This window comes from Hibiscus syriacus, unplaced genomic scaffold (assembly GCF_006381635.1).
Source record: "Hibiscus syriacus cultivar Baekdansim isolate YM2019G1 unplaced genomic scaffold, ASM638163v2 tig00003721_pilon, whole genome shotgun sequence".
Classification (NCBI taxonomy): domain Eukaryota; kingdom Viridiplantae; phylum Streptophyta; class Magnoliopsida; order Malvales; family Malvaceae; genus Hibiscus; species Hibiscus syriacus.
This window is the reverse complement of record NW_024061981.1, coordinates 285,595-293,527: the sequence shown is the minus strand read 5'-3', so window position 1 is coordinate 293,527 and position 7,933 is coordinate 285,595. Positions and strand designations below refer to the sequence as shown.

At 32.5% G+C, this 7,933-nt stretch overlaps 1 pseudogene; it reads left to right on the top strand.

The window, feature by feature from the left end:
* The first annotated feature begins 1,179 nt into the window (after positions 1 to 1,179).
* On the top strand, positions 1,180 to 3,386 carry LOC120181646 (annotated as a pseudogene).
* Positions 3,387 to 7,933: the final 4,547 nt, after the last annotated feature.

The window sequence follows — 7,933 nt, the reverse complement described above, 5'->3', positions numbered from 1 at the left end:
AATATTATTTTATATAAAATCCGGTTCAACCACGTTTGAACCCGATTGAACCAGTGAACCAGTGAACCAATGAACCAGTACCTTCACCGGTTCAATATCCGGTCCGGTTTTAAAAACATTGGTTTTTACCAGTCTAGAATCCATTATCCAAGGATGAAATCATTATTAAATTGTTTAACTTTGAAATAAATAAGATATCCAAAAACTAAACAAACTATAAAAAATAAAGAAATTATTATTTAATTTTACTAATGTTAAAATTGAATGATTTTAAAGAGTAATTAAACAAAAAATTAGAAGTCAAATTTTATTTTAAAACTAAAAGAGTCCTAAAATATAATTAAACCAATAAATTTGAGGGGAACAATTACTTAATTGTAATGATTCAAAATATTAGTGACCTAAAATCAATTAAACCTTCAATATTGAGAGGGGAATTATCTTTCCCGTCCCATGTAGTTCCGTCCCTATCACTATTAAAGAAAACATAAAGGGATGAAAATAAATAATTTGACCAACCGATCAAACGTGTTTGTTAAAAAATCTAAAGTTCATTGTTCATCCATTTTAGATATTAATTAAGGATTAAATAAAAGGAGTTAGATGATATGATTGTATCATCTAAAATTTTAAGTTCTCATTTAGTTTAAGTAATGTCTTTATAATTTTATCGATAATATAGTTTTATATTTTAAATTTTTAATATATTTTAATTTTTTTTAACTGTATATATATATATATATAAATTTTGCATAGAGAGAGAGACCCACCAAGCTTAGTAATACCATATATTTAATCAAAATTAAGATAGAAAAGAGAGAGAGAGCAAAGCTGAGTTGCCTTTGATACTGCTGCATCTTTCCTGCTTGTCAGCACGTGCATTCCACTTTGCACTACAAAATCGACTTTGGACCACAAAATTTAACCTCACCTACAAGAAAAGCATAGGCACTCATCTCCACCACCAAATCTCTCAAATCTACTACACTAGCTGCTGCTTACACAACTAAAATCTACTTCCTACCTTAAATACCATAACCCAGTCTCATGATTCCCATCCTCTTCCCTTTTTGTTCCATGAAGCTTCAACTTCTCAAACTTTCCTTCATCTAATCATTTTGTTTCAACCGTCCTTTCACTTGATACTTTCGTGGAAAAATAGGTTTCGGGAGAGACAACATGCGAGCCGGATGTTGAACAGTGCAACAAGCTCTAACCAACGAGGCTGCTAACGTGGAAAAGCAAGCTGTTACTCTTGCTAGGCGGCGTGGCCATGCCCAGGTCACTCCCCTCCATGTAGCTAACACCATGCTTTCTGCTTCTACTAGTCTTCTCCGTACGGCTTGTATTCAATCCCACGCGCATCCCCTCCAGTGTCGAGCCTTGGAGCTTTGTTTCAACGTTGGCCTCAATCGCCTTCCGGCTTCGTCTTCCGGTCCGATGTTGGGAACTCATTCGCAATACCCTTCCATCTCCAATGCCTTGGTTGCCGCCTTCAAGCGAGCTCAGGCACACCAGAGGCGTGGATCCATTGAGAACCAGCAACAACCGCTTTTAGCTGTTAAGATAGAGCTGGAGCAGCTTATAATATCGATTCTAGATGATCCTAGCGTGAGTAGGGTCATGAGAGAAGCTGGTTTCACTAGTACACAAGTCAAAAGCAACGTGGAGCAAGCTGTTTCCTTAGAAATTTGTTCTCAAAACGCTCCTTCAGTAAACAATAATAAATCTAAGGAAAGTAGCAACGCTGATTTAGCCCTCTCTCAACCTCATACTGCTTCTCAAGTTGCAAGTAACAAAACTGGGAAACCAAGAGAATCAGATCCGATAATTGGAAATGAAGATGTCATGTTCGTGATGGAGAATTTGATGAACTAAAAGAGAAGAAGTTTTGTGGTCGTGGGAGAGTGTATTTCCAGCATAGAAGGTGTAGTTAAAGCTCTGATACACAAAGCTGATAAAGCAGAGATTAAGTTTGTAAACCTTTCTTTCTCATCTTTTGGATATCTAAATAGAGTAGAGGTTGAGCAAACACTTGAAGAGTTAAAGAAGCATATTGGGAATTGTTTAGGCAAGGGGATTGTTTTGAACCTGGGTGATCTCAAATGGGCTATCGAGTATAGAGCAAGTTCGAGTGAGCAAAGTAGGGGATATTACTGTCCAGTGGAGCATATGATAATGGAGATTGGGAAATTATTGGTGTCTAACATTGGAGAGAGAGGGAGGTTTACGCTCATGGGGTCTTCCACTTTCCAAACGTACATGAGATGCAAATCTGGCCATCCATCACTGGAAACTGTTTGGGGTTTGCTTCCTCTAACGATTCCTGCAGGCAGCTTACGCTTCAGTCTCATCACTGATAGGTAAACTAATAATCCTTGCATAACTACATACTGGTTATTACGGATTTAATCTTTATACTTCTTGGTTATCCCTCTCTTTTCTTCTTCAGCGAGCTACAAAGTCGGGCCACAAGCAAGAAAGTTGAGAACGGGTCAAGCTGGTGGACTTCGGCTGAACCCCAACACCATGACTGGCCTGTGGTTGAACCTATACAGACTGTTGAACCCACCAGTGCTTTGAGATTATATATACCAGAACATAATTATAAGGACCTCGGACCACACCTATCCTCGAGCCCTAACTCCGCTTGTTCCACTGATGTAATGGAGATGGAATATGTTCACAAGTTCAAGGAGCTGAATGCTGAGAACTTGACCACCCTTTGCACTGCATTGGAAAACAAGGTGCCATGGCAGAAGGATATAGTTCCGGAGATCGTAACCACAATCTTGAAATGCAGGTCCGGGACGATAGGAAGAAAAGGGAAGTTGATTGATGGTGAGTCTAAAGAAGAAACTTGGTTGTTTTTCCTAGGTGTCGATGTTCAAGATAAGAAGATAGCATCTACGAAAGCGGATTCAACGAAAGATTGTCGAAGCAAGAGATCAAGAGACGAACAGAGCTGCAATTACATTGAGAGATTTGCTGAAGCGGTTTCGTGTAACCCACATCGAGTGTTCTTCATTGAAGATGTTGAGCAATCAGATTACTTCTCTCAAATGGGTTTCCGAAGAACGATTCAAAAAGGAAGAATAAGCAGAGCAAATGGAGAAGAAGCTGTCCTTAGCGATGCTATCGTCATTTTGAGCTGCGAAAGCTTCAGCTCAAGATCAAGAGCATGCTCTCCTCCTGCAAAGCTGAAATCCGATTGTATTTCCCAGGAAGAAAAAGTGGGTGCATCGGAGGAGACTACGAGTCCTTGCGTGTCATTGGATTTGAATATGTCCATTGACGATGATAGTCTCGAAGAGCAATCAATCCAGGATATTGGGCTTCTTGAATATGTGGATAGGAGGATCGTTTTCAAAATTCAGGAACTGTAATCCTTCAACTGCTTAACTTTTCCTTTTTCCATGAAAATTCTCTTTCTTCAAATTGTATTTAGATTCTCAGACATTCCTAGGACTGGACTAATAGAAAATATAATTTTTATGTTTCTGTAAATATATGCTCATTAATCATCTTTTTGCTCTATTATCCCAAATAGACTCTAAAACATAAATTAAATTTCAATTTAAAACGACCCACAATTACTTGATTTGATAAAAAAATATATTAAATCTTTTAGATAATATTAAGAGTTCGAATTTTGATAATGTAAATTTATGAATAAAACAAACTATATAGAAACAACTATTCCACAATGTCTCTATAGTATTTATTCTGAATCGATTGATATTTAAATTAAACATTTGCAATTCAATTAAAGAAAAAAATTAATTTAGAATAAAAATATATTTACTGTTCGCATACAATTTAAAATGTCACTAAATTATTTGAATGCAACAATATATATATACATAAAAATTAGCAAAAATAGTTCATAAATATATATTTTTCTATAGTTTTTTTTATATAGAAAACCACTATTTTTATTAAAAATAAAAAATATACAGAATTACAATAAAGATTTACGAGTATAACCGTAAATGTAGATTAAATTATAATTAGGGTATTTCCTATAACCATTAACACAAAAACTAGCCATCTAAATCACACAATGACCGTAAAAGGAAAATGTTAAAAAACCTAACCAATGCTCGAATAAAATAAAGATACGAACAAATCTGATTGCATCGGCAAACAAATTCCACAAGGGGATGAAACTATTGAAAGACCACTGACAAATCACAAATCAGAGTTAAGCGACGTAGGAAAACTATCCACGAGCGCAAAACGCGTATCCAAATCAATCCGATGGTCCAAAGTAGAGAAAATCAACAAGACAAAAACTAAGCGTCAACTCAATCAGTCATAGAGATGTCAAAATCTAACAATGTGAAGAAAGATAAACGAAAAACACGACATAAACCTTAAGCTACCAAAAGACAGAGAAAAATATGCCACAAAAAACAGAGATAAACGTGTCATAAAGGCAGAGAGCATGCCACAAAAATATAATCATTCTTATTAAAAAACTGAAAAAATAAAGAAAAAAGATAACCGACGGGTGACAATCAGTATCAAAACCGGTGCCACCACCGGTTAAACAAATTAAAGAAGAAAAAGTTAGATTGATCAATAAAATTGACACAAATTATAAAGAAAAAAAATGGGAAGAGAGAAGAGGAGAAAGAAAGCAGCTAGGATTTTTTTACAATCCCTATATTAGTATTATTATTTTATTTTTCTATAGTTTAACCTTTATAATCCTCCTATATAACTTCGGACGACTGAAGCTTAATGTATTCGTGCATGCCTCATGCGACTATCAATATGCAATACATAATTTATGTTTCGCACTGCTCACGCTTGTTAAATTAATGGATAAATTACACATTTAATATCTAAATTATCATTTTTATTTTATTTTAATACCTAAACTTTATTTGTTTTAAAATCATGCTTGTTTACTTTTTATTTCAATTTAATACCCGCAGTTAAAAAATAAACAAGATTGTTGTACATGACACTTTTATAGGTAAATTACATAAGTCATCACTCAACTATATTTTTACTCCTGATTTGGTCACTAAAATTTAAAAAAATTCAATTTAACTGCTCAACTTTCAAATTAATATTGTTTTAATCACCTTAATTTATTTTATTAATATTTTTCGTAACATCAATTTTTTTTATTATTATTTTATCACTATATAATTAAAATAAAAATAAATTTAAAATTATAACCAATCCCAAAAATTATACCACAAATCCTAAATCACAAACCGCTCTCCCCACCCTCACGACCTCACTCTTATCGACCTCTCCAACCCGTTCCTTCCTATTTTTTATTTTAATCATATATTAATAAAATAATAATTAAAAGATGTCACGTCATAAAAATATTAATAAAATAACTTAGACTGATTATAATAGGTGTAATTTGGAAGTTAAGAGATTAAATTTAAAAAATTAAACTTCAATGACCAAAATAAGAGTAGGAAAATAGTTGAGCAATGAATGATGTAATTTACTCATAAAACCCTCGCGTACATCAGTTCCATTAAGTTTTTAAGAACGATGTACTAAAATGAAACAAAAAGCAAACGTTAAGCATGATTTTAAAAAAATAAAAAATTTAAGTATTAAAATAGAACAAAAGTGATAGTTTAGGTACTAAACGTTTAATTTATCCTAAACTAATTTGTGCGATTGTTGATCGTTTGCATTGGATAAAACTCGACTAATGCAAGAATCAAGTGGTGATACTTATAACATTAAATTGAATATTTTCATCAGACCTTAATAAAATTCATTATTATCATTTTCTTTATGCAATCATAATTATCAAAATAGAACTGACTGAGGTTTATTTTGTGCCACTTTTCTTGTTTAATTGTTAGCTATTTGTTCATGTTTTCTATTAAATTGGGTGCTTTTACATGTTTTTTTGAATAGGACGATAGTTTTTGGAAAATGTCATAGAAAGGGCAAAAAAGTGCACCTTTTGTTCTGGAATCAAGACTGGAACAGTGGACATGAATCGAGCATGAAATATTAACGAGGCAGTGAGTTAACAGCTTCTAGAATGTCCAGTTAACATCCAGTCAGCAAGCTTCTGGAAGACGTGTGGACGGCTGAGCAATTCAAATTCAAGAAATTAGATTTATCTTTTAGAATTAAATTCAAACATTTTTAGGATTTATCTTTTGTAATTTATTTGATTTATTTTCAGCATTTCTAGGGTTCTAGAAGGTATTAAATACCCATCTTGAGTAAGCCAAATTCATCATTCAATATCTCGAATCATCAAAATTCTCTTGTTCTTTCTTTCTTTATAGTTTTATTAAATTTATTATTTACTTTCTCTGTTATTTTTCTTTTAAAGTTTTTATTTTTAAAATACTAAGTATGAATTTTTTCATGCTTAGCTAATTTTCCATTTTAGCTGAGGGTAAAAACGATGACTCAATTCTGACGAGAGAATTGAATGACACTTCAATAACTTTAGAATTTTTCTCTCATTCTTTACGTTTTTTTTTATAAAATAAACAATTTTTCGAAACTAAAGATTGACTTCAGTCTTGATTATTGTCGCGATTATATATGTGGGAGGAAGGATCCGCTTGTACATTCGACTTCCTAGGAATATAATTTAAAAAGATTGCCTTGTTAAGTAGGAATTGAGATCGGGGAAGCGATTATTGAAATATCTTGTCCGAGTTGGTTGCAATTGGATCTTGATCAGTATCAAGATTGCCTTCGTTTGATTAATTTCCTAAACCAAAATCAAAGATTGACTTGGGTATTTGGTCTACAACTTAATCACGTGGATTGCCCATGCTTGACATGATAACCGACGTAAATCTCGAAGGGTAAATCCGTTTCGATGATCCAAAGAATTTGAGTTAGAACTATTACCCAAGGCTGCCTAAGTCAACTGAATTTTCATATTTTATTTTCTTTAATTTACCTTTCTTTATTTTCTCTAATCATTTTTCTTATTTAATTTCTTTACAATCACTCTTTCAATTTTATTTTTAATTCTCCAACCATCAAATTCCCCAATCTTATTTACTTTCCACACAAATCACGCCTAGGCCATAATCAAAGACAAAGAAATTCATTAGTCTCCTTAGTCCCTATGAGATCGACCCTATTTCTCCTATATTATTCAATTTAATTTCCTTTATTTATTTTTATTTTTATTTGAAAAGGAAGGAAATTATTTGACATGAAAAATGATGCACGTCAAGAACGAAACAATATTTTGGTGTTCACCATGAGATAGTGATAGAGTGATTGAGATTTAGAGTATCTAAGTTTAACTTTCATCTTGTTTAAATAATTTGTACGTATATTTACTTAGTAGGCAAACATACTAATTTTAATGTTGATTGTCGACTGTTAGTATTCCTTATTTTTAGTTTATTATGTCATGCTTTTGTTTTTAATTTTTTTTTGAGTTTTTAATAATTCAATATTTATGGTACATTTTTCTTTCTTTTGATGTATTTTCAGTATTCATTATCGGTCGTTTGACTATTGTTTACATTCGTTTTCTTTTCTCAGAGTTGGATTAATTGATATCATCTCGATCGATCAAGATAACTCTTATTTGTTATCATGTTGATATTCCTTGCTTTGGACCATTGAATTGAATTTGGATACAAATTTACATTTGTGGATAATTTTCTCATGTCGCCTTACTTTGATTTGTGGTTTGTCGGTGATCCTTCAGTAGTTTGATAATATTTTTTGCTTTGTTTGCCGATGCATTTAGATTTTTCTGTATCTATCTATCTATCTATCTATCTATCTATCTATCTTTTGTTCAAGTTTTTGGTCTTGTTCTTAACATTTTCATTGTATTATCATTGATGAGGTTCAAATTTACATTTATTTTGTTGAAAATTATTAATCGTTGTTTATTCAATTTTTTTGTGCTATTTTAATTCATTTTCGTGTAGCAACTTATTTTTCCAAG